We start from the raw sequence: 25565 nt of genomic DNA, 5'->3' as shown, positions 1-25565 counted from the left end.
AACAGCCTTGCTCTATTTATCCTCTCCTCACACAAATATCTGAAGAAACATGTCAAAATAGTATCAAATTTAAGAGTAACATGAACCATCTAAATAATTGCACTTGGCTGTGCACAAGTATGCTGTAGCTCTGTAAATCACTCCCTGTAATGATATACCTCTGCCTGGATGCTCAGCCTCTCTGAGAAGAGCTCACAATTCAGTTATTAAAACACACTACCCTGAGACAAGACAGACGAGAGCTGTCTCACACCTATTAGAACTCTGTACGGACTTTAATTATGGCCCAGATTTCCTAAGGACTCCGGGTAACTCCTAATAAAATGAAGATGATGTATTGATTTCAGCCACCAAGGATTTTGCAATTATGGGATTTTTTTTCTAGAATAAAGAAAGGAAGGAGGGAAAAAAATGCAAAGGGTGAGTCACTGGGTCATTAAGAATTTTATTCTCAAAAGAAAAAAAATATAATGTTTTTCCTTCTTCCATTGTGGATGAGAATGAAAAATAAAATCACTATTCTGTATTTCAATGCCTGTAGCATATGCTTTTACAGGGTAATCCCTTGTGTGCAGAGACATTTTATTAGGGAAGAAACATTACAGAAAAGAGCAAGAAAATCCAGTGAAACTAAGGGGTCACAGTAGGGTAACTTTTATTGGGCACATTCTTCACATCCTTAGGGTAGTGAAGCAGTTAATGTTTTAAGAACCCTTCAGTCCTGTCATTATTTACAGGAACTCATCCCCCTTGCATTGCAAACCCCAGAACAAGCAACTGTCAGGTCCATGACCCTCTAAGATAAGAAAGCACACACCTCCAGACAACCTTTGGTAAATATTCACAGAACGTCTTTTGACTCCTATGATGTGATTTTGCTGGACTACAGCAGAAGAATATAAGGAATCATGCTCGGGGATAAATTAAACAGTTTCTCTTGCACATAAATGGGGGTTTCATCCCTTTCTGCTACTGCTGAGTGAAAGCAGAGCTAACAGAGACAGAAATTACTACAGTGAGAAGATGAGATTTTTTTTACATAAAACCCAAACCTACCTGGATTGATCTGCACAGGTTCTCCATATCCAGTGATTGATATTATGTCTCCAAGATACACAAGCTTCAAATTTTACAGGCAAATCTTTCTCCAGTTTCTGTTAGAGTTACAAAACCAAAATAAAACAACAACAAAAAATCCCAAATCCAAAGAAACAGAGAAGACAAAACAATGGGCTGGAAATAAATGGGAGAGTCACTGCAGTCACTGCTGATAAAATGCTTAGATCACTGAGTCACTAGAGTGGTACTAAATATTGAGAAGGGTAAGATGGCCATAAAGGCAAACTGGCTAAGCTGGCAAGTCAAAGCTATTCACAGCCAAACACAAGGTCAGACATTTGGTAAAGGAATTCAGAATTGGAGACTGTATCCTGAAAAACAGTATCTAAAAAAAAGATGCAAGCAACATACAGGGGAAAAATCTGCGCTGCAGGATTCTGGCCCCATGCAGGGAGACTGGGACAGGTGAAAGCATCTCTAAACCAGAGCTGAAGTCTGCTTGTATCATGCTATCACCATCTTTTTTAACCAAAAATGCATTTATAAAGCTTATTTAAAAAATAAACAAACTACTTTACTACTTAAAAATAATTTAGACCCTGATTCAACAGCATTTAAATGTCTAAACCTCAATAAATTGCATGGTAAGATGCAGACAAACATTTTCCTCTTCTAGAGTCTTCAGGTTTATTTCCAGGGATTATCATTTTTAAAGCAAGCCATTTTCTCTACAATTCAAGCTGGGCATGCTTCTTTCAGACAAAAGAGAACTGCTGGCCACATTCTCAAACGGCACATTGAGCCCAGAATAAATAGCTTGCAGCTCCAAAGCAAGGTCACACTTTCATCAGCGCAGACCACAGCAATGCCAACAGGTCAATGTACTCTTATTGAAAAATGTATCACATTAAACTCAGTATTTTGAATATTTCTTTTGTCTCCCATGAAAAATAGAAAAATTAGTTGTCTGAAAACATCTGTTGTTAAGAGCCTTACACAGAATTCAGTATGAACAGTAAGAACTGCTACTTTTACAGCACTTTTTTTTAAACAGGGGGTTTAGCGTTTTAATTATATATAAAATTATCTGGATTTTTTTTGTAATAGGTGTTCTCATTATTTTCACTCACATTGAAGGCCACATGCATAGCTAGCAGAGGAAAATGAGCAGTAAACCCCCAGAGAGCTGCAGGCAGGGGAGGGGGAAATGCATTTTGCCCTAAATATTTATCTAAATGAAGTAAACAATTAATCCTATTCAAATTGTACAAGTATTTAGACTGGCCTATTAAAACACACTAACAAAATTTCAATGTCATATCTTCAAGGTTAAGTTCTCCATGTCCCCCTTGCAGGCTGTGGTGGGTTGACCCTGCCTAGATTCCAGGTGCCCACCAGGGAAGTTCTATCACTTCCCTCCTCAGATGGACAAGGAAGAAAATAAAGCAAAAGGCTCTTAGATCAAGATAAGGGAAGGGAGAGATCACTCACCAGTTACTCCCATGGGCAAAGCAGACACAGCTTGGGGAAATTAATTTAATTTATTACCAATCAAATCATAGCAGGATAATGAGAAATAAAACATGAATCATATCATGCCTTTTGCCCACTCCTCCCTTCTTCAACAGCTTAACTTCACTCTCAAGTTCTCTATTTCCTCCCTGCCCTGCTGGCTGCTTTCTTAACTGTTATCACTGAAGTGTTTTTTTACCACACTGATGGACTCTGCCTTGGCCCCCAGTAGCTCTGTCTTGGAGCTGGCAGGTGTTGGCTGTGTCAGATGTAGGTGAAGCCTCAAGCAGCTGCTCACAGACAACACCTCTGTAGCCACTCCTGCTATCAGAACCCTGCCATGCAAACCCAGTACACATCTAAATACTGATGTGCACAGCCCAGAGCTAGGAAACAGTTCCTTTGTGAGATCTTAGTCAATTATGATACAGAATAAGCCATCCTGCTCCAGGGTGCTTCTCAGAATTTTGTCAGAAGGTGAAGAACACGATGAAAAAGAAAACATTTAACATTTAATTAACATTTCATGCTTCAATTTCCATCATTATTTTACTAGGAGAAATATTATGAATACATACAGTGCTCTAAAAGTACACCTGGTTTGTAAGTAAATAAGTTATTTTCAGGATTTATAAACAATGAAATACAGACACTTTTTATTTGGGATCTTTCATGTAGAGATTTTTAACTTGAAAATATTTTAGATATTTAAACAACAAAATCCTGCAAAACTCAAGGTCACATATAGCATATGACAGCATTTTCCATGTCTCTGAAAGGTGGAAAGAGCACATTTATCTCCAATAGAAGGATCAGGCTTTTGTTTTCCATAAAAGACAGACAAGAGAAACTCAGAGCTTAGCCAGAAGAACCCACATCACTTTTACCAGAAGCCTAAAGCAGCAGCATCTGACCCCTCTCTCCTAGAAGATCTTATTTTTGCTTTTATGAAGGCTGAATATTTGTAACATTACCTGTGCCATTTCACTACTTCTCTGTAACTTTATACTTACCATTCAAAGGTCTACAAATATAAGTATTCATATACTTAAGTCAGGGAAAAGCCATCTTTTAAGCTGTTTGGAAGTCATGTGCTCGCTGAGACAAGGTATCTAGTATCCAGATTTTATTAATATAATTCCAGAACTCAGTGACTCAATCCACCTACTTGAAAATAAATAGTTCAGCTACTAATAACTCCTGAAATAAACAAATATGTAGGATAATGACAGTAAAGAGCTCTCCTAGGATTCACAAGTCTGCTTCATATAAGGTGAACCACAGCCAAATACTAAAAGACAATATAAGAGGTATAGTAAAAACTGATTTTGAAACAGGTCAGAAGGGAACCTTTGATAAAAAAATCCCAACCAAAACATAGTGAACATTTATTCTTGTATTCTATTTTTTAATAACCTGCTATAAGAGTCTTAGAGGGAAGTTAATCTTTCAATGTCTTGAAATACGCACTTTCCTGTGGATTTACCTTTTCTTCAGTAATGTTCTGCTTTCAAAGTCTGGCTATACTCAGAAGACTTGTACAGTCCTCTGCGCAAGTATAGCAGAGAGAAGCCTGTAAAAGCAGTTTACTAAGTGCTGGGGCCTCAATCTGTGAACCAGAAAAAGCAGACATGAAAGGTGTCTGTATATGTTTAAATCTAAAGTTATAGACAGGCATTCCACTAAGTAAGGCAAAACCAAGTGATTACAGTGCTTCACATCTTTTCCCAGAGGCTTTCTTTGGCCAGTGACAGCAATACAAAGGTAACTACAAGCTCAGTAAATTATTCCAGTGGCAACTACACCCTCACCATTTTTTTCCCCTGCAGCTTTTCCATCCACATAGTCACACAACAGAAATGGAGCCCCAGCATTTGAGGAGGTGTGTGAGACAGCAAAAACAAACAGTTCTGTTGACGACCATCAGCTCCAGCCTGCTTCCTTGTTTGGGATGGGACAGGATATCAAACCCACATCTCAGCTCCAGGAGCTGTCATGTTGAGGTGAAGCCAGACCTACAGCGCAGGTCAGAGCTGTGTGCTCAGGTCTTTCAGAAGACATCTAGTACCCCAAACACGGTGAAGTCTCCCGGACTCGGAAATTGCTTGTCCAGATCATCTAGCAAGTCAGGCATTATCCACACGACATGGGGACTGTCACAGCACCTCCTTTCCCCACCAGTTTCTCTCCACAGGCAGTCTGGCAGTACATTATACAATGATTTTCCCCTCATGTCAGTAGCAGTATTCTGTTGAAAACACTGTCAACCAAGTCACATTACCCTTGGGGACACTTGTAACTTTTATGGATATGAAAAAGAAAGGAAGATGACAAGAAATAACAACTGCCCATCATGACAGCCTTCCAAGCGTCTAAAGTTTTCTGACAACATGATTGTCATTAATGCACTATATATCCTAATTAATGTGGAAATGCATGCTTTGTTTCTTCTTTCTTTCTCTAAAAGCAGTCACCATTTTCAAGTGCTGTCAAAAGTGGCACCATTTAAAGGTCAAAAAGTTGACAAAAATGTGAGCAATTAGCTGCTGTCAAGCAAAAATGATGGTCTAAGGGATTACACTGCTGGAAGATTGCTGCATTGACAGAGAAAAAATGGAACTAGATCAAACAAGTAAACCTTGATCTGTCCATATCTTTTTTCTCAGAAGTGATGAATCATAAGAGACCAGGTCCTCTGCTGCTGTACTATCTCTGGAATCAAACTGCCCTTTTTCTGGATGCTGAGTTACTACCAATGCCCTCTTTTGTTGGGGTCCCTCCCCCGCCGTGTAGCCCTGGGAGAGGGGCCCTGAGGGCACAGACACGGGGTTTCCTGCCCCTGCTCAGCCTCGTTCCCATTGGTTGGTTTGTGTTCCCTGCGCGGGCAGAAGGACCCTTGGGCCCGTGACTGGAACAGTTCCTCGGCAGAGCTCCGGCCATGCGGCTGGAGAAATAAACATCTCTGAAACAGCTATCAAGAATCTGTCTGTCCGTATATATATTTCCTTTCCACGGGACTCCTGGTTTGATATATGCGTGTTGCAGGATCCCCACCGCAACAAATGGTGGAGATTTGAGAGCAGAACGATCCCCGATCCCTAAGCGACTGATTTGTGTGAGTAAACCCTGGAAACTTTGGATTCCTCTTCTTGGTTTTGCTTTGCTATTCCGTATCTAAACTATGGAGGAACCGTGGGAAGACTCTTGGCTCTCAGAGCCGCATATGGACATTTATCTTAAACTTAAAATGATTCTTGAACAACGATTTGTAAATTTTAGCTTGATTCAAGCTCAAAAAGAACTGAAACACTTCCTGGCATGGTTGTTTAAGAACTTTTTCTATGTTTCTTGGGATTTAATTCTTACCAAGGGCTTTTGGAAAACCGTTTGGACACAGTTAATACTAGAGTCAAAATATATGCCGATGGAAGAATATTTTCGTGAATATTATTTAGTTACCGAGACTGTTGAGCAATGTCAGCTGTGTCCTGGTGAAGGGAAGCGTGGCGCAGGGACCGTGCGGCCCAGGCCACGTGCACCGAGCGCTCTGCGAGCAGCAGCGAGGCAGTTCCCGCGCGCGGGCGGAGCCACGCGAGCCGCAGTGTCGGTGGCGGAGCGGGGAGCGGCGGGACCCGGCGGTGCCCGAATGGCCCCGTGCAGCGCGTGGTGGAGCGAGCCCCGGGAACGCCCGGCCGAGAGGGGCGGCGCGCGGGCGGCGGCTGGCGGCGATGGCGGTGGAGCGGAGCCGCGCCCAGCCGAGACGCGCGCTGGAGCAGGGCGCGGGGGAGTCATCGCTCGGGGGCCCGGCCGAGACGTGGGTGCAGCGCCCGGCAGCGGCAGCGAAGCTGCGACCAGAGGAGGCGACGCACGGAGAACTGAGCGGCGTGGCCCGGCCCGGCCCGCGCAGCCCCGAACGCGACCCCGGGAAGAGCGCGCAGGCACCAGCAGCCCCGACAATTCCAACACGGGAGCGACCGAAGGAGAGAGCAAAGACGCAGCGAGACAGAAAACAGCAGCCACTCGGAAAAAGGAAAAGATCATAGCAACTAAGACCTTAGGGATAGTAAAATGGTATAATGTTAAGCAAAATTATGGTTTTATAACAAGGTGTGACAACCAGCAAGACATATTCGTGCATAGAACTGCTATTAAAAAGAATAACCCTGAAAAATGCATCCCAAGCTTGGGAGATGGAGAGGTGGTGGAATTTAATATTGTACTAGGGAGAAAAGGGTTACAAGCATCGCAGGTCACTGGGCCTGATGGTGTTCCTGTAAAAGGCAGTATATATGCAAAAAATCGTAGTCATGTTAGACAGTATCTCTATTGTAAGCCCCCCCTACAGTTTCCCTTTCCTAATCCCACCTTTCCCTTTTACCCTATGTCCTATTACCCCCAGTGTATTCCCAATCCGTTTTTTCATCCATGGTTTCCCTCACAAAACCATGCTTTTGCCAATTGTTTCCCCAAAAATCCCTTTCCAATGCCGAGTGGGGGATGAAAAGGGGGAGGGAAGAAGTTAAACCCTCTCCTGCCTCAGTTTCCCCACAAAGCATGCTCAGAGAATTCTGTCTCCCTTCTGTCAGCCCTAAGATGTTCCAGAGAATCTGTTTGGACATTTAAAGACTCAGGAGGGTGGCTTGTTTTGTTTTGAAACTGTTCTTGTTATGTTTATCCAGTTGTTTTCATTCTCCTTTTATTAAAATAGAACGGGTGAGGTGTTGGGGTCCCTCCCCCGCCGTGTAGCCCTGGGAGAGGGGCCCTGAGGGCACAGACACGGGGCTACCCTGTCCCTGCTCAGCCTCGTTCCCATTGGTTGGTTTGTGTTCCCTGCGCGGGCAGAAGGACCCTTGGGCCCGTGACTGGAACAGTTCCTCGGCAGAGCTCCGGCCATGCGGCTGGAGAAATAAACATCTCTGAAACAGCTATCAAGAATCTGTCTGTCCGTATATATATTTCCTTTCCACGGGACTCCTGGTTTGATATATGCGTGTTGCAGTATCCCCACTGCAACACTCTTTAATTCAAAAGGAGAAACAGAGGCAGACTGCATTTGTATAGGTACATTTGCATACCAGGCAAACTGAGGAAAAAAAAGGTAAATTGACTTGATGCAAGTGCTTTAGCCCTACCTTTCACTGCTGAACTTTCAGACAGCTTTCAGTCAGCTCCTAACCAGAGGGAGTTTCACCCCCATAAATGAAGTCCAGAGGGGACAGGCTCTCCTTTCTGACCACTCCTCTAAGTGCAGGCTTGGCTGTAAACATGACTGTACAGGCCATGAATTTAACAAAGCTCCCTCATTATTCTATAGATACATAATAAATAACACATTTCCAAACTACTTGGAGCTCTTCAGCTGATAAACATTGCAACCCCAAGGTATTACTTGTGTAACATATTAACAATTAAATGAACTTTCATTTTCAGAAACAATTTAGACCCAAACAATTAAGCAACATCTAAAACACTCAAAAATCTGAGAGATGGGTAATCTATATATGGAATCCAAAAAGGGAAGGAGACTTACTATTGTATTTTTTAAAATTTTACTGCAGCAGTCTAAAAATATCATAAAGTATACCACTACTTATATAATAACTTCTGTAATAATTCAAAAGAACATAAAAGAAAGGATCTGATCCACTAGAGTTTGTATAGAGCTGCCATGTTATAAAGGTTACAGTCACATTCAACTGCATTTACTTTCAAACACATTAGTTGGTTTTTACTAAAAAATTTTTTTAAAAGTATATATTACATCATCTTTGATTGGCAGGATTGTCACATTGAGAACTATCTCTAGCACAGGATGGAGAAAAATCACCCAAAGAGCTGGAATTACAGGTTTTCAGTGCTTCAGAACAAAAAAAAGATTCTGCCTTGCTTTTCACTAGATAACATGGCAAATAGCTTTTATTTGCAGCATTACAATTATTTTTTTACCAAAATCAGTCCCCAGATAGCTGCATTGATCCTGTTACACTTGAGGCAGTTTAATCTAAGGAAAACTGATGTTAAGAAAAATGTTTTTTAAAAAAGCCAACAATAGCAGTAAAGAGCATCTTGGGGAGTTTTAATGAGATTTTTTCTGTACAGTGCAAGTTTAACATTCCCACAGAACAGATCAATACCACTTTTTTCTCCCAGATACATTGGGGAACATCCTGCACTTGAACCCATCCAGGAAGATCAATCCCCCCAGCACTTTTGACTCTCTTCTCACTGCTCTGCAGCAGAGTATTGGCCATGCAGCTGGCAGGAGTGCCAGAGGCAAGACAGGTATCTGCAGCATCCCACTCATTCCCAGTCATGGTCAAAAAGGAATTTTTTTTCTGGAGAAGGGAATACCATGTAGTCCAACCTGGAAAGTATGTTTTCTTTACTTTATTTCCACCCACACAAATATCTGTGGATAGATGAAAATCTTATATTGTAGTGCTGGTAGCTGTTCTCCAATCACAAGGAGGGCACAGCTTTGAGAGGGCTTTTAATTCTTTGCAATGTTAAAAAACTAATTTAGTCAGGGCAGCAAAATCCAGCAGTATTCAAGAATGAAATTGTGCTGTTCTCCATCCAGTCACTTAATGTCTCCTGGCTACTTTTAAATTTCCTTTGCAGTTTTCATTCTCATTTTCCCATTTCACTTTACCCTTTCAACCACTCATGCTTTGTCAGGACACAGTCTGGGAATTAATTTCTTTTACCATTTCTTTACTTGTAAACATAGTCTTCCTGAGTTTATAAACAAAGCTGGCCAAAATTATAGGAGACTTCAACTATTTGGTGTCTCCTCTTGTTTCTTAAAGTGGGCCCCCTCACAATTCTGTATTTCATAATAAAAAATGCCCATGAGAAAAGTAGGTTAAAAGGACTAGGGTTAAAGCCACCCACAAACATAGCTTCTCACTTGAATGCAGAGTTTGGGATTTGGTACACAGTGGAAAAGCCTTTTATTTTATTTTTTGAAGAGAGAAAGTACTCTGAAGTGGATTGACTGTCCTTGATCTTTTCCACCCACACAGCCCTTTTTCTCTTGTTTTTGGTTCTCATTTTCAAGCTACATCAATACAAAGTCTGTGAAAATGATCTTTTTCCCCCTCACATATTTACTGCTGTCCCCAACCCCTAAAAAAAAACAAAAAACACCCCCAAAACAATAGAGAACACAGGTATGACCTTAAAAGCTTCTGACTTCTCTGCCATGGCCACAGACAGTACTGTGCTGCTAATCCTGTCTGCCCACTGCTTGTGAGATCTCCTTGAGATAAATATCATTTCTTCATACAAACCACACAGCAAGTGCAGTGAGAGAAATGAGCTGAATTTGTAGCTTGTTTTTAATGAAGATGCTTAAACTCACTCCTAAGAGGTTTTCCATTGTCAAGGAAAAAAGCAAAGAATGAAACAAACCACACTTAACAGATTTGATTTAAAACTAGCCACATCCTCAAGCCTTTCTCCATACATCTTTATTCTCAATTCAGTGACATTTTCAGAGACAACAAAAATGGCATAAAATACCCTTAGAGTAAAATATCACCCTGCAAACCCTCTCCCCATCTCCGTTTGTGCTGAAACTGCTACTCCTATTACAGTTCATACTCAGTGTTAATTGCAGTTGTAATGGCAAAGGTCAGTATTGATCCATCAACCCATCTACCCAGCAAGACTTCACAAGCTTATTCTCATTCATACAGAACATTGAACAGTATTAAGAGCTATTGACAAGTGAAAACAGGGTCAAGGACTATGTCTCACATACTCCCTGCAGTATTATCCCACCACAGGCATTCCAATAAGCTTTTGGACTGGGCAGCAGAAGGAGTCTAGAAGAGATCCAAAACTGCAAATGTTCTTGGATTTTGCTGATTAGACACTAATTGTCAAGCAGTTGCAGTGTTTGGAAATGTAACTGTTCCCAACAGGAAAAAAAAAACAAACCAACAAATCCATCCCTCCAAAGGATTCTCGTCACCAAAAAGTGCAAAAGCAGCAGCCCCATCCTTGGATGTCCCATCACATCTTTTGGATTGGCATATGCCAAATTGTGACTGGTTCATGATTCAGTACAGCTCCTAGGGTGTGTGCAACAATGCCCCTCACTTACCTGTTACAGAATGCCTGTCAGGAGCCAAAGCCTGGGGTCTTTTGGGGCAGTGAGAAGTAAATCACTTCCAGGAAGGTATGGGAAGGCTTTATCCTGGAATTTGAACCGCATCAAAGCGCATATGATTTATATTCATAAACTATTTATTCCTATGATTAGAAACACCTCAAAGGGATCTGCTTACTGGAAAGAAAGGTGCTCCTTACGTCAGAGAGTGTGTCAGAAGTAGGTCACTCTAAACAGATATTTATTTTAGAAGTACATAACTCAAACAATTCAACAGCACCTAATACAGATTAGTGCTTTGGCATATATTTCATACATAGTTGCTAATGTTCAAGCTGGTGGCTCCCAAGGGCTTTTAAAAGATTAAATACTAAACCCAAAACTAACCAGAATGGGGTCCAGGAAGTCTCAGGGACTAAATGCTTTCAGAAGCATTGCAAAGCTTTTCATACCACTCTCTCTCCTATCCTGCAGGATTTAAAACCCTTCTTGTAAAGAAAAAAGATAATGAAATCCAAGGGATGTAATCCACAGCACCTGGTTGGTGGTGACACCTATATATAACTAAAAGTTTAAAACTTTAGGATTAAAACGAGTCTGTGTGAAAAAGCAATTTAAACACTCAGGTCAGGATACAAAAGCTGAACATCAGCCTCACTGCCATACAGACTGTTATTTCATTTTTTTCCACAATATTTTGAAATAAATACTACTTTCCCTCATGTTATGACTATTTACTGCCATGAAGGGCTAAGGTGTTCCCAACAAAAGGCAGAAAATTGGCTTTACCTGTAGATTTCCCATCTTCTTTCAACTCCTTTTTCTGCTAGCAATGGTTTGCCACAGCTTCTCCCAAGCCCCGGAGCCCCCATGCAGCACCCCCACTGCTGGGAGCCACGTCCCACCCTGCCCATCCCCGTTGTTCAGCTGTGGGGCTTTCAGAGCAGTAAGACACCAACAGTAACGAAGCAGGAGCTGTTGCTGGGACAACATTGATGTTCAAGTGGAGGACAGCACAGTGAGCCCTGTCTAGGAGTGGGGGCTGGAAGTGACACTGAAATCAGCTGGAAAATAAACTTTCTAACACAATTTGAAGCATTAGAAAGCAGATATTCTTTATCAGCACTGGACACACCAAAGAATCTCTCCTTTAAACAGATTGTGGGGTGAAACTTTACAACAGGGTATTTATTCCATCACGATCATGCCTATTCATTACAAAGTATTTCCTAGCTCATACATAAACAAGGCTGTTGCTGGAAGCCACATCCAGAGTGGTGAAACACAGGGGGGACTGAGGGCAGGAGGTGTGAGAAACAGCTGGCTTGGGGTTGGGCGGCTGCCCAAGGCCAAGTGGCCACACTGGTCCCAGGAACACGGACACCATTGGACACTGCTATTCAAAAAAACCCACGTGTCTCCCAAGCAGAGCTGGAGAATACAAGTCTAACCAATTTCTACAGCAAAGCACAGGTCACAGAGCCAAGACCTTTTCTGTTAGGGCAATAGAGTTCAGGATGCTTTGAATGGAGATGTAAGATGGAGAAGAAACCAAAAAAGCCTGGAATGCTCTGACTGACAGGTAGCAAAGGAAGCAGCTTTTGGGTTCAGCACTGGTTAAGCAACAGGGGAATAATAATTATTGAAAGATATAATTAGGAGTACCAACTAAAAAAAAAAATTACATTTGGAGCTTGCTTACGCCTAGGGCTTTGCATAAATACTTTCAAACAAACAAATCTGTGTTAGCAAAAGGAACCTCATTGCCAGTTTTCAATTTCCCTCTTTAAGATGAACAATATGCAAGGGGTTTTATCTTGATTATTCAGATAGATTAAAAACAGTTTGGTTTTGGTTTGTTTCATTTATTTTGCTGGTTTAAAAAAAAAAGGCAAAAAAACTACTGAAAGCAGAAAAGAGACATATAAAAACCCCCCTAACCAGAGTTAGGAACATAGGAATAATTCAGGCACAGATAAAATAGGATGAAAAAAAAAAAAAAGAAAGGAAAAAAAAAAGTCTCTTTATTACAGCCTTCCAGAGTAGTGGCAGCAGGAAAACAAAATGGAACTGATTTTTATCCTCCTACTTAAGCCAGGACACTAATGAGGTGTGGCTATAATATAAAAAAAGAGGGAAAAGTGGCTTATATCTATACAAACCCCTTGTAGCTTTAAGTTAAGCACCTCTTCTGCTCTCAGTAGCAGCCCAAACATATGCACAGCAGTCATAGAAGAAAAATAAGATACTGGAGTAGATTCAACATACTGAACAAATCCCCTGAGTTTGTAATTCCCCAGCATTCTCTTCCCTCCAGATGCTACCCAGGATTTTATAAAATTAAGTTACATAAAAATGCTTTCATTCCTGGGAAAGGGAATTTCATTTCATCCTATTCAGACAACTTAATAACAGTACAGATTACTGTACCTCATGTTGCATAGGAAACCACTTTAGAAAAAATGAAGTCTTTTCACTGAAAGAAGGAAGAAAATTCATTCCTGTAGATTTACATTTGCAGTAGATTTGCATCTGCTACTGTAGCAAAGCGTCACTGGTAGAAGCAGAATTTAGATAAAATACCTACTCATAAAATGAGTATCATACCCATTTAAAACAGAAAAAATTTAATAAATCAAGACTGAAAAAATTATTATTCATTGAAAAGAAACCACATGGTTGGATGTGTAAAGATAATCTTGACATGAATGCAGTTATCTTCTTGGCATAATTTATGTGAACTCCTTTCACAGAAGACCATTAACAAGGTATAACAAAACCCATAATTAATCTGAAAACAAGAATGCAACATTAAGTTTCCCAGCACCTCAAGTTTTCTAATGAATGAAATATTTCCTACTGTCTTTCATCAGAAGAATAATCTAATAAAGTTTTATTAAAATGTACAATAACAGAATAGATAGGTTTAAAGTACAGCCTCTGTACAGTGTAATGAGGTTTTGGCTCATAAAAATGCTTAGACTTTCATTAAAGAGATCAATGACCCCAAAAGGAAATTAGTTTAGCAGAAGTACACATGCAGGTTCTGCAGAATACCATTGTATGTCAGCATTAGGATGAACTAGGGCATCCTTCACAAAAGGATATAAATGAAGGCAAAGCCACAGTAACAGAAGAACAAGACAAAGTCTTGACAAAGGACTAAAGGGCAGCCCCAAACTTAGCAATAACCTCTGAGTGCAACACATTTGAGCAAGTTCAAAGAGAGAAATATGAGTGTGAGAAAAAGCAGAGCCACAGCATCACCAGAAGGTGCAGTGGAGGATTAATGGAGGGAGGGGTTTTCTTCCATATAGGGATGTCCTGCGCAGACCCAAGGATTATATTTAAGCTCTTCTACGTAACCATTTCTGAGACAGATTTATCTGTTTTAAACTGGCTGTAGACCACTGCATTGCTCTACAACAACACATATAGCTCATATCACAAGGGGACACACTAAAAATCAAACCAAGTCTAGGACTTGGAAATGTTTGTATTTTCATTCCAGTTGCAATGATATATAAAAATTGCCTTTAAAGTTTCCTAGGCCCAAGACATAAATTTTTAGTACTAAATATTACTAAACAAGTAATAACAGTCATGTTGTAACAGCTAGAAGTCCCTCGTAGATTCAAAATATGCTTTCATGTTCTGACCACTGCAAATTTCTGAGGTCACTAAGTACCTCTCTTACTGTTCCCACTAAAGCAAACCCAGCTGTCCTCAGACTGTTTAGACTTTTTTCTCCAAAAGTGCCTGGCAATAACACTGACATTTATTGCTTAGCTTTTATTGCACTCTTTGGAACTAAGGAGAACATATGAGAATATGTATTTATACACACACACACACAGAGAAAAATGCATTTATCAGATTCCTTTACGTTTTCATTGAGCTGTTTTTACCTGTTCACATCTTCTTTTATTTAATGGTTCAACAGATATAAATATACTTTTCCAAATACCTTACTGGGATGTTCCCCACTACCCGAAGTAAAATAAACATTATCAGTTAAAATTTAGATCTGTTTTATATGCAGTTCTTGCAAGAACATTAACAATAGCCACTTTTAAATAACCAAACATGATTAATAATCTCCAAAAGGAATAACACTGCACAAAGTCCACCTTGGAATAGCCACCAACAAAAAAATAACCTAATAAGAAAATATAAATAAACATTGCTGAGGAAACTAGCTAAAAATAAATCTGAGACAGACAAGTTTAGGGTATTACCAAACAGCAGCAGGAAAACATGGACCTTTCACCCATATCAGTCTTCCAATCCATCCACTGAAACCCCTATTTCAAAACTGCAGGCAAGAGTTTTCAAAGTTGCAACATCAAAACAAAAGTTTTATGAGGGTGATATGCTGCAATGTAATCAAATATTTATTGATACTCCCAGTCTTGGTACATGTTATCTAGAGTAAGAGTGGGACAAATAGCTTCAAGTGCTCTTACAGCTATCAGTAAGACTTCTGAATACAATTAGTATTCCCTTCTGATCATAGCAAGATTTAAAAGACATGTACCCACACAATACAAGGAGAGCTGCCATCCATGACAGATAACTACTTTAAGAAGATTACTCCTATTCAAACTGTTCACATAATGTTTATGTGAATAGCTTAAGGGATAACAGATCTACTGAGCAAAAAGGCTTCCAACTAAAAGTGTGGGTACACCAGGTTTTGGAACAACTGTGCTTGGGGTTCCAGCCCCAGTGGTGCGCAGCAAACTCCTGGCTGCCATTGGTCAGGCAATTCCCAGCAGAGAGAAATTTGCAATCTGAGAAAGAACTACATTCAGAGGATTGTGTGAAGTCCATGACTTGTACCAGGCTTGTATGACACAACTCTTCAGCTGGATGCGTTCCACTGAGCCACTTCGTCAGACTCCTGCACTCTCTGGATAAAGCAAAGTGTTTGGCTGGCCCTGTTCCCTGAGTCATAAACAACAGAGACAGCAGCCATTAAGTCACCTGCTCCTGCCTCCCTGCAAACCAGGCAGCCACTGGGACACTCCACAGGCACCATCCGCAGTCAAGTGTGGCCAGAGGCACAGGGAAGAACCAAGGCCCTGTGGCAGAGCCGCGGAGCCAGCAGCAGGAAAGGCAGGTGGCTATAGGGAGCAAAACCAGAAAGCCGTAAGTGCTACAGTGTGGAGAGACTTAAAAACCACAGTAAACTGCAGGTAAAAAATGAAATCTTAGCCTGGGATAAAATAGTCAGCTTCATTCTCTCCCCATGCATCCTCAAGTCACTGCCAGACAAGCTGCTGGTCACTCATTCACTGCCTGGGAAAGGGAGTTTGTAGCAGCTGATTAAGAGTGACTGCTCATCAGTATTAACGGCCTATTTCTAAATGGTTTCATGCAGTAAGACAGAACCAAGATGATTACTGTTGTCCATAAAGATCTATGGAAAAGAGAAAAACAACCAGGGAGAAGAGCCAAAAATAGATTCCAGATTGGCAGGCTTAATCTGGAAGTGAATACCAATAACCAAAGAAGCAGAGGAGGGTTTCAGCAATCGGAACAGTGAAGCCACGGGAAGATGTGCATGTGAGCAAGCAACAGGAACGTCTCGATAGCTCCAGATGTAACAGCTGCTTACAGTGGCAGATGATTGTGTTTCAGGATCTGGAGGATCCCTTCAGCCAAGACAGAGGGTAAGAAGAAAACCTGCCCTCCCCCAAATCAATAACACTTTCACTGTCTGCAAGGCAGTTAGATTTATTCAGGGATTTCCAAACTGGCCACTCAAAGCATTAATTGCAAGAACATTTTTACTCACCAAAAACTGTTTTGAGATAAACAGGTCAGTGTAAACAATACAATCACATGCTTGGAAAAACAGCTTGTTGTACAACCAGTAACTGATGTAAGTTTTACAGTTGTCTTAGTTTTGTTAGGCTAAAGATTAAGCTGGCTGCCAAAATATTAGCCTTGGGCTTCCTCACAAACCATAATACTTCAATATTAAAGGCTATATTGTATTTTAAAATGTCAATTAAGTAGTTTGCAATAGACTGTATTTTTCCTAGAGTTTAAAATGCCTAAAATTATCCTTAATTTATAGAAAGAGTGTAAATCTTTCTCAGCTTTGTGAGCACAAATGAAATTACTTCAATTTAGATTTTCTTACAGTGTGCACCTGTGCAGCAATATATGCTTAGTACAATGAAATTAAGAACATTTTCATAATTACAGTGATTTTACTACAGATTAGTATCTCCAATATAACACAGCAATGTTCAATTGGGCACACAATGGAAAAAAATAAAAGGCTTAAGTTTCAGATGAACACATTTGGTAATCTAGAACAGCATGATAAATGATCAAAAATATAAGAGATCTTCTGCTTATTCTACTGATTAAGAACACAGGCAGCTATTAATCCAACTAGATTCTAGAGAGGACATGAGAAAAATTAAAGTGAGACACAGAGTTATATACTATCTATATATATATATATACACATACAATGTTTCAAGAAAAATTGTGTTTGGGGAGCAGATTACATAAATCTTCTACAGTGCTGCAAGCTGCATTATTCCATTCTTTGGTACACAGAATAGTGGGATAAAGAAGTCAGAAGAACCTTATGGTTTGAGATATACCCCAAGTATAACAATATGTACTCTGAAAAACAAGAATTCAAACCACAACCCTGAAAAAAACACTTGGAGGTTCACAGCTGTCTACACACTGAGATTCAGAAATTTAGAAACTTGAACTCCGTGTTATTGTGCTCTTAGCTAAAATACAGATTAACCCTAAATAAAACAGAGGGGCAGTAACATTTCCCACTCCCCATTAACCTCTCCTTCACAATAAATACTTTCCCTTCACACAACACAGAACTCCCACCACGACCACCGAGGCACATCTAGGAACGTATGCTATGAACCTCGATTTTTCCAGCCCAGAAGGTTTCATGTTATGAGACCTCACATCCCTTAAAAGCCAAGGGAATGAACTGAGATTCATCTGACCAGAGGAGCCCGGGATTGCCAGGGCTGCCCGCACGAGCACAGGCTGCCCACACCTAGCGAGGGCTGAGGACAGCGGAGCATTCCCGGACCCCTCCAGCGAGGCTCGGGCAGCCCCCAGAGAGCCGCGGGGTCCCTGGCAGCGCAGGGCACGGGCCAGGGGAGCGGCCCCACCCGCAGCCCCTCCAGCTGCCCACGAGCCCCCGCTCACCTGCACAGCTCCCGCACAGCCCTGCCCCGCCGCAGCTCCTTTACCTGGGGCAGCCGGGCCCCATGGGGTCCATCAGCTCCTGCCCCACCCCGGGCGAAAGGACCGCAGCCCTTTCACCTGGGGCCGCCTCGCCCCTCGGGCAGCTGCGCCCTGCCCGGAGCCCTGCGGGCCTCTGGGCCGGCGGCGGCCGGGCCGGGGCTGGTGTTGGGCTGGCCGGCGAGCAGCAGCTCCCAGCAGCTCCCAGCTGCGCTCTGCTCCCGCACCTGGTGCCCAGCACCGAGCAGCAGCCAGGGGCCAGCCCCAGGGACGGCTCCAGCCCGGCCTCACCCGCCCCAGGCTCTGGCTCAGTGCCCGGAGGCACCGCCGTGCCCTCCGCCAGCCCTTTGGAAGCAGCATAGCTTTCCCCCGGGCTGCCCAGCAGTGCTACAGGGTCCAAATGACTGCCGGGGAAGGGGGGGAGACACTGTTTTAACCTCAGCAAATTGATGAATTAATATTTTATATTGCATCTACATCTTCTGTAAATGGATGCACCGAGGTGATAAAGCAGGCAGACAGGCAGAAAGAAAAATCTTTTGCAAAATCTGGACAGCAAAATAAGTTCCTCTAGGCAAATTTAATTAATATTAATTAAAATGAATGCCAGAGAATGTTGGGGGCAGGGAGACTGGCATGATGGATTGTCACCTCTAAAGCGAACAGAAAACTCTTGCTTGGTTCAACACACATGGAAGAAGAATTTTATTCAAATTGATTAACCAGTATCTTCTAAGTAGGTTAAGGTTTGTGTCTCCAACCCCTTAAGCAAATAACATTTTTGACATTGATTGCAGTAACCACAGGAATCTGCTTTACAGATTTGCCCACTGCACAACTCTAAAACACTGTAGTTCTCAACATTCTTTTACTTGACCAGACATTCCCCATGTGACATTTTCCACTTACTCTTGGAGAAAAAGTGTCTAAAAATTCTCAGCAAAAACAATACAGGACTTCCTAGTACATACCCTCAGGGCTGAAAATCTCCCCGTAAAATCTTAACAAAGTCAATGAAAAATTAGTACTGAGGAGGATTTTAAGGGATGGGCAAAAACATTTCCCTGCCCTAACTCCTTCACATTGCTGACAGATGCTTATTTCACTTGCTCTTTAAAAGCACCCATGGCAGAAATGCCATATTTCCACATTCAATGTGTGCTGTTTCACCGTTATTTTTTTCTCCTACCTAACAGAAATCTGATTTGCCACCTTAATTTTGTCTTATCTATTGAACAATTCAGGTTATTCCCTTCCTTTCCAGAATGGCCTGTTTCTTGTCCTGGATGAAGGAGTTGTGGCTGTCTCTTCCCTTGACACACTTCTAACAAGCCAACAATGCCTGTTGTGCAGAGTATCCTCTGCACAGGGCATTGAAGTCCAAAAGGCAGGGGGCACCAAGATGGAGATAAATTTTTTAGATTTTTGTTACAAGTCAAAACTACTAAAAATAATTTTCTGAATACTTCTTAGTAATGACATTACACTTCATAGACCCTAGTGAGCACTCCTGTATTTAGATGCTAAATGCACAATCTTGGATTCCAAGCACTCGGGCCTCATGCACAAGGAGCACTTTTGCCTGTCATTATTCTTCCAGCCTGATTTGCATGGTGCACCTGAGCAGCAAAGCATGGTCAAGAATTGGTTTGTCTTCAGAGTGAGAAATTAGAGAATAAATACATGGAGAATGAAATCTAAAAATAGAAAGCATCTTCTAGAATAAGAAGATAAAAAGAGGTTATATGTGGCCCATGTCACAAGACAGAGATGCAAAAAGAAATGCCTAAACAATTGAAGGACAAGATGAATGAGTTAGCATATGATAGCAAGCAGAGCAATTATTTTGCTATTTTTTTTTCAGTCTAGGGCAAACAGAAAAATGGAGGTATTATCCTCTGTTCCTTTCATATCATGCAGCTAACAAGTTCTATTATGGTATTGCATTACAGCCTACCCCACCACCACTGAATAAAGACATGCATATATTACTGTTAGCTACCCATTTCAAAGCTTCCAATTCCAGAAACAATAATCCATTTGGGGGAAAAAAAAAAAGTGATCCTGCAGAGTAATAAGAGTAAAAAGTATTAAAATTCTTTGTTCCCTATGTGCTTACATTGATCTCCTCTAGTTTCCCTCCAGAGATTTTAAGAAATAGTGTTTCACCATGTAGACTTCCAAGCTCAGGCTGCGTGCTGGTAGGAATCTATACCTACCCTTAGGACTTCCTTGAGAGAGATTCCCAAGATTGATGTAGACACCTTCCAAAGCAGAAACATAATGGTATAAATGATAAATGAGGACTATTATATAACCACATCAACCCCTGGAATATAAATCGTGGATTTGGCTATGGATCCAATACACTTTCCTCTCAAATGCAATCCTAGTTTGCAATCATTTCTTGCAGACTCCACCTTGTAATTCAGGTGTGGTTCATGCTGAAGGAGGTGTTTGCAGGGAAAATGTATCATCATTGCAGTCAGCCATCCTGCAGTAAACCATTCCCCTTCTGCACCAGCCATTCCTACTCTCTTTAATTCAGCATAAATTATGAAATCTCAGAATAAACCAGTACCACTGTGATATTCTTTTTGTAGGTTTTGTAACATGTGGTCTGTTCTGTGCACAACGCAAGGAGCAGGACCAAGCAGAGCTTGCACATTCACAGTTCAGTCACTCATCAGGTCACTTTCTTGCATTCTCAGCATGGCAACTGCATGTTCATTTATGAAAACTGAACCTCCAGTGATGGTGCAGCATGAATTAAACTAGATTTCCATTCAAGGCTCAATGAACAATTAACAACCCTGCAATGATACTATAGTTCAGAAATTCATGCAGTTTCAAACACCTCGAACCATCTGTGTTCAGAAACATTAGAGCTTTGGTGTTAAAAGTGTTCTTATCAGTACTTAGTTAATCCCATGATAAATCTGAGCAGTGAACTTAACAGTTTAGAAACAGAGTCAAAAGAAGCAATGTATAATTTTTATTTCAACACATTTCTCTAATTGCTAATTGGACCTTCCTGGACCATGAAGATAATTAGGTTATTTTTTCCTCTCATTTTGTGATATCTCAACTTTTGCATACACTGTGCCTGGGAGAACACAATGTTCCAGCTGAGGGAAAAAAACACTGAAGGACGGTAATTAGAGAAAATAGCAATGCAGAGTTGTGACCCACATCACGAACATTAACAAGTACTCAGGAAAGAGATCCCACTAGGAACAACCAGTTAATGATTGTATGAGAAGTGCCTTAAGTTATTCTGCTTGAAAAGGTGCAAGCTACTGAGCAGGGTAAAGTGCTTGCTGGCAAACTGAAAATAGGATTTGCAGACAGGCCCCCACCCAAACCTCACATCAAGTTTGACTTTTACAATTTAATATGTTTGTACATTAAGAGCATACAGAAGAGAAAAGCTGTTTCAGATACAGACAGCATGTCTGGTTTAGAAAGTGAAAAAGCTCTAATTTGTTGTTTCTACAGAGTGAGGAAATTGCATTTCATTATGTGACTGAGGTAACAATATCTTTATATTTTTATGGTGTCTGTATATGTTTTAGGATATGCATATATATTTTTCAGGAGACATGAAAGTGTTCCTTGGCAATTGGAGTATTGGGAGACTGTTTATTCATTACTCTTATTTAGTTTATGAGTACATTTACAATCCTTCACATCTTTCTGTAAATTTATTCCACAAAACTGAAATGAGAAGGATTATATAGTTTTGTCTGTTTAGTAGTAGCCCTTTACTCCAGAATATTCATCTTTAGCTATCTTATACCCACACACATTAATCTCAAAACTATGTTCAAATTATGATGCCCAATGGCATCCTAAAGAGTAGCCAGGCCTTAACAGAAACACCTCCAGATATTTTGTCCATATGAAAGTCAGGCAGCAATTAAGCCTTTTCCCCCCCTCCCCTTCTTTTCTTTTCTCAAGATTAGCCAGCTGAAATGCTTACAGACAGCACTACATCTCCCCCACCCAAGGCTGTTTGAGGCAGTGGAGAGAGGTGCACTCACAAAATTTCACATCAGAAGACTCTGCCTTCAGCATAAGGATCTGCCTGAGAACAACCCCTGTCAGAGGCAGGCCTGAATTCAAGGGAAATGCTTGCAAAGAAAATGACCAGCAAACATTGTATTCAGTGCTCCAACATAACACACCTGATTTTATCCTCTAAAAATTCTAACCTTTACGAAGATTTCAGAAAAAATTCCTACAAGTATTTTACTCACTCATTAGGATAGAATAGGCTGGACATATAACTACTAAGAGAGAAAGTGGATTGTAAAGAAAATACACTTTTAAAAATTAATTTAAAAGCAACAAAGAGATTTCATAGTCTTAATAAAGGAAATGCATTGTGGGAGCAACAATTTATAGGCTAAGAAGAAATTAGCATGTAGCATGATAGTTACCTGAGTCACACATTTATGATCTTACATGACGCTAAAACATTAACTGGGAGACAAAAATGGCAATTGAATACAACTTAGAAGAAATGCCTTGATAATTAAGTAATTAGATAATTTTACTTGCAGTCTATCACAAACAGTGATATCAAATTTATTTCACATTATTCCTAAGTAACTTACTATAACATTTATAATCCCTTTAACCTGAAGCAGTCCGTATCCATAGAGATAAAAGAAAAAAAAAGAACAGTATGGAAACGTATTAAAGATTCCATTCAGCTTTCCCTGAAGGCTTCCAAACAGTTTCAATTATAGCTCTGTCAAACTTAACACTCTAATGGTCCCTATACACGTTGTTTCATATATTTATTCTCCATGAAATTACTGGTAGAAAATAAGGACCGAAGTAAAAAGTTTCTAGCAAAGCATGACTGAAGGCAAGCTTTAGATAAATTATACATCAATTACAATTCTATTCTTGTAGCTATTACTGATACAAGATGTTCATGTGTCTAAATCAAACCCTCTCATTGGTGCAATTTTCCAAGTTGTCCAGGCGCTCCAGGGTGTCACCAGGTAAAAGACAGATAGAAGTTGTGGGATTTTCAGTTGGGCTTTAATTCTCCTAGTGAGAGGTTTTATTAAATTTACTAAATGCCTTTCATTTTTAGTACCTCTATATTTATAAGGTTGCATATGTCCCCAGCTTCAGATGATCTTTAGCGCAAGCAAAATCCATACACCTTTTCTAGTGTTTTGTTTTGGTCCTCCAGAGATGCTGTTTAACTAACAACAAAGGGTATTTGGTAGAGGCTTTACATCCAGAACATTTAAAAATGTAAATCATTCCCAAAACCCACTGGAAGACACTTGGGAGTTGACAGGGAAAGAATTTAATTGTATTTTGAAAGGCTCTGTGGAAAATCCATAGGCTAAGAGCAAGCTTAATTAGCAGGAATACGTGGTGACATTGGTCTATGCAGCCACTAGAATTACAACAATATATGCACAGTTAACTGTTTTATATTCACATAGGTCAGGTACATAATGTACAGGCTTGGTGCTGACTTTGTTAATGTTTGAATAAAAGTTTAAAATGTTTGGGGTTCCTAGGTCAGAGCAATTAACTTAGGAAGTATTTGGTGCAGGTTTGCAGGGTGCTTAACTTCAGTGAGAGACGGCTCAAACAGGTGGGTGCTGTGAAAACATCACAGAGAACATTTGACAATGAGGAAACTTGTTTTTATCAGCGTAATAATATGCCTTGCTGACTATATCAAAATAGGGAAAAAAAGTCTGGTTTCATGTCAAATTATGATCCAGTTCTTGTCAAAGACAAGCAATTAGGCCAGAGAAGCATATTGATATTCATATTTTCTGGAACTAAAATGCACTATATTTATCAGCTTCAGTCCTTTAAAATAAATATTGACAAGAAAAGATGGGAAAAATTATTTCTTATCCCATCTGCCACTTAAAATGTCAAGCCTGAGCAATGCCATTTTCAGTCTTTCCTGATATGTGATCATAAGATATTGCTTATCTTTGCTTTGTGATGGCATTAAGAAACAACAGTCAAAACTACAAAGGTCAAGTTGTTCCTTCTGGTTTGTCAAGCTGTATAATCCTCCTTCAGTGGACTTGGATTTTGGGAGAGATGTGGGTGACAGCAGTTTTAAGAGAACTGAAAACCAGTTCTAACATTGAAAAGCTTTTGGAGAAAAAAAAAAATGTATTGATCATAGGACAACAAAGAAAGTCACATTATAAAAACTATTAAGGATTTGTATAACGGTTTATTTGTCATCATATGTTCCTCACAGCCCGTGAGGATGAGTATGGCTATAGGGACCCCTTAGGCACATTAACAGAAGGGCTGAATTCAATTTAAACTGTGTCTATCAATTTCTATGCTTTGAGAAATGGCCCTTTTACACTTCCATGAGAACATAACTTTGCAATAGTTCAAATGATATCTAATGGTGGTTTGGAGCCCAAGGTTAAAGTTTCAGTCCCTATATAATGACTGCATGTGTTCCATTCAATGATTGGGATATGATTATAGTCCATACATGGTGAGATATTATTATAGAGACTATACAGAGTTGGCACTTGGATTAATTAAGGGATGATACCTCATTTTTTTTTCTGTATGAACAAAACTGACTGAGCATTTTGTAAGCAGAACTGCAAAGGAAACTGGTTCACTTTCAAACTACACCATTTGGGAGAACATTTTTGAAAAACTACCTATCAGTGACAGCTGATATAAAGCTTAACAGAGGAGCTTGGCCCAAGAATATTCTCTTGAGATTTGATCATTATCAGTTTGGAGTAAGAAAATTCTGTGCTTGAGTGATTTTAATTTTTTTAACTAAATTTTATTTATTAGAAACATCTTACAGCTTGGAGCTGTATGGAAAGATGCCACTGAGTTGGAAAGGTTATCTATAACTGCCCCACAAATTCAGGATATGAGTATTGATTACACAATTCTAAGTTGTCCATATTGCTGTATTTTGGGGGTAAATACACATATATCTGCAAAACAGCATTATGAGATCCAGTTATTGCTAGCAGCATATACATTTAATGACAAAAGAGTATGACTTCTGTAGGCTCAACCTCACATACTCATTTGCAGATGTTAATGAGGTAGAAAATTAAAAAAGACAACAGTATGTGGTATTTGCTAATTCCAACCACTAAAATAACTTATTTTACATGCCTAGATCTAAAATTTTCTTAGCCAGAGATCACCATGCTCCAGATTTAAATCACAGAAAGTGTAGAAGTGTAAATTATTGAAATTTGTTTTCACTTGGGGCTGTTTGGCTCATCTGTGAAGATGTACAAGTTAATTATTTTTATTAGAACAATATCACTAATGAGACGTGAGCAGAAGAGAGAAGAAGTGTGCAGCTGAAGTTATTGTCAGAGTCTCTGCTGGTAGTGCTATTTCATATGCTCTTAAGAATAGAATAACAAGTAGATTCATATAATTTAAGAAGTCAAATTACGTTTTTTCTCAGCTCACCTCACATAACAAATAGCACATTCACCATAAAGTCCAAAAATATGTCAGAAAAAGCAACAGGCTTGTGTTGATTAAGTACCTGCAACAAAAGAAATCAGATATTAAAGAAAGGGCACATTTGTATCTCAGTACTATAAAAAGTTCTCAAATAATTTAT

At 40.2% G+C, this 25565-nt stretch overlaps 1 long non-coding RNA gene across 14 annotated transcripts in view; it reads right to left on the bottom strand.

Annotated features, from left to right (window-relative positions):
- The window catches only part of LOC125330595, a 473930-nt gene that overhangs the window by 334122 nt on the left and 114243 nt on the right, over positions 1–25565 (bottom strand). For 8 of the 14 annotated variants that reach the window (XR_007205618.1, XR_007205625.1, XR_007205624.1 and 5 more), the window contains one exon: positions 25409–25487. The exons of 4 other annotated variants lie outside the window; for them this stretch is intronic. This is a non-coding gene — a long non-coding RNA (uncharacterized LOC125330595). Of the gene's footprint in view, positions 1–17896; positions 18116–25408; positions 25488–25565 lie in introns of those variants that run through there. 2 more of the 14 variants (XR_007205627.1, XR_007205619.1) reach the window with 2 other exon arrangements.

The sequence above is a fragment of the Corvus hawaiiensis genome, chromosome 10 (assembly GCF_020740725.1).
Source record: "Corvus hawaiiensis isolate bCorHaw1 chromosome 10, bCorHaw1.pri.cur, whole genome shotgun sequence".
NCBI lineage: Eukaryota > Metazoa > Chordata > Aves > Passeriformes > Corvidae > Corvus > Corvus hawaiiensis.
This window is presented reverse-complemented; position numbering and strand designations above follow the sequence as displayed.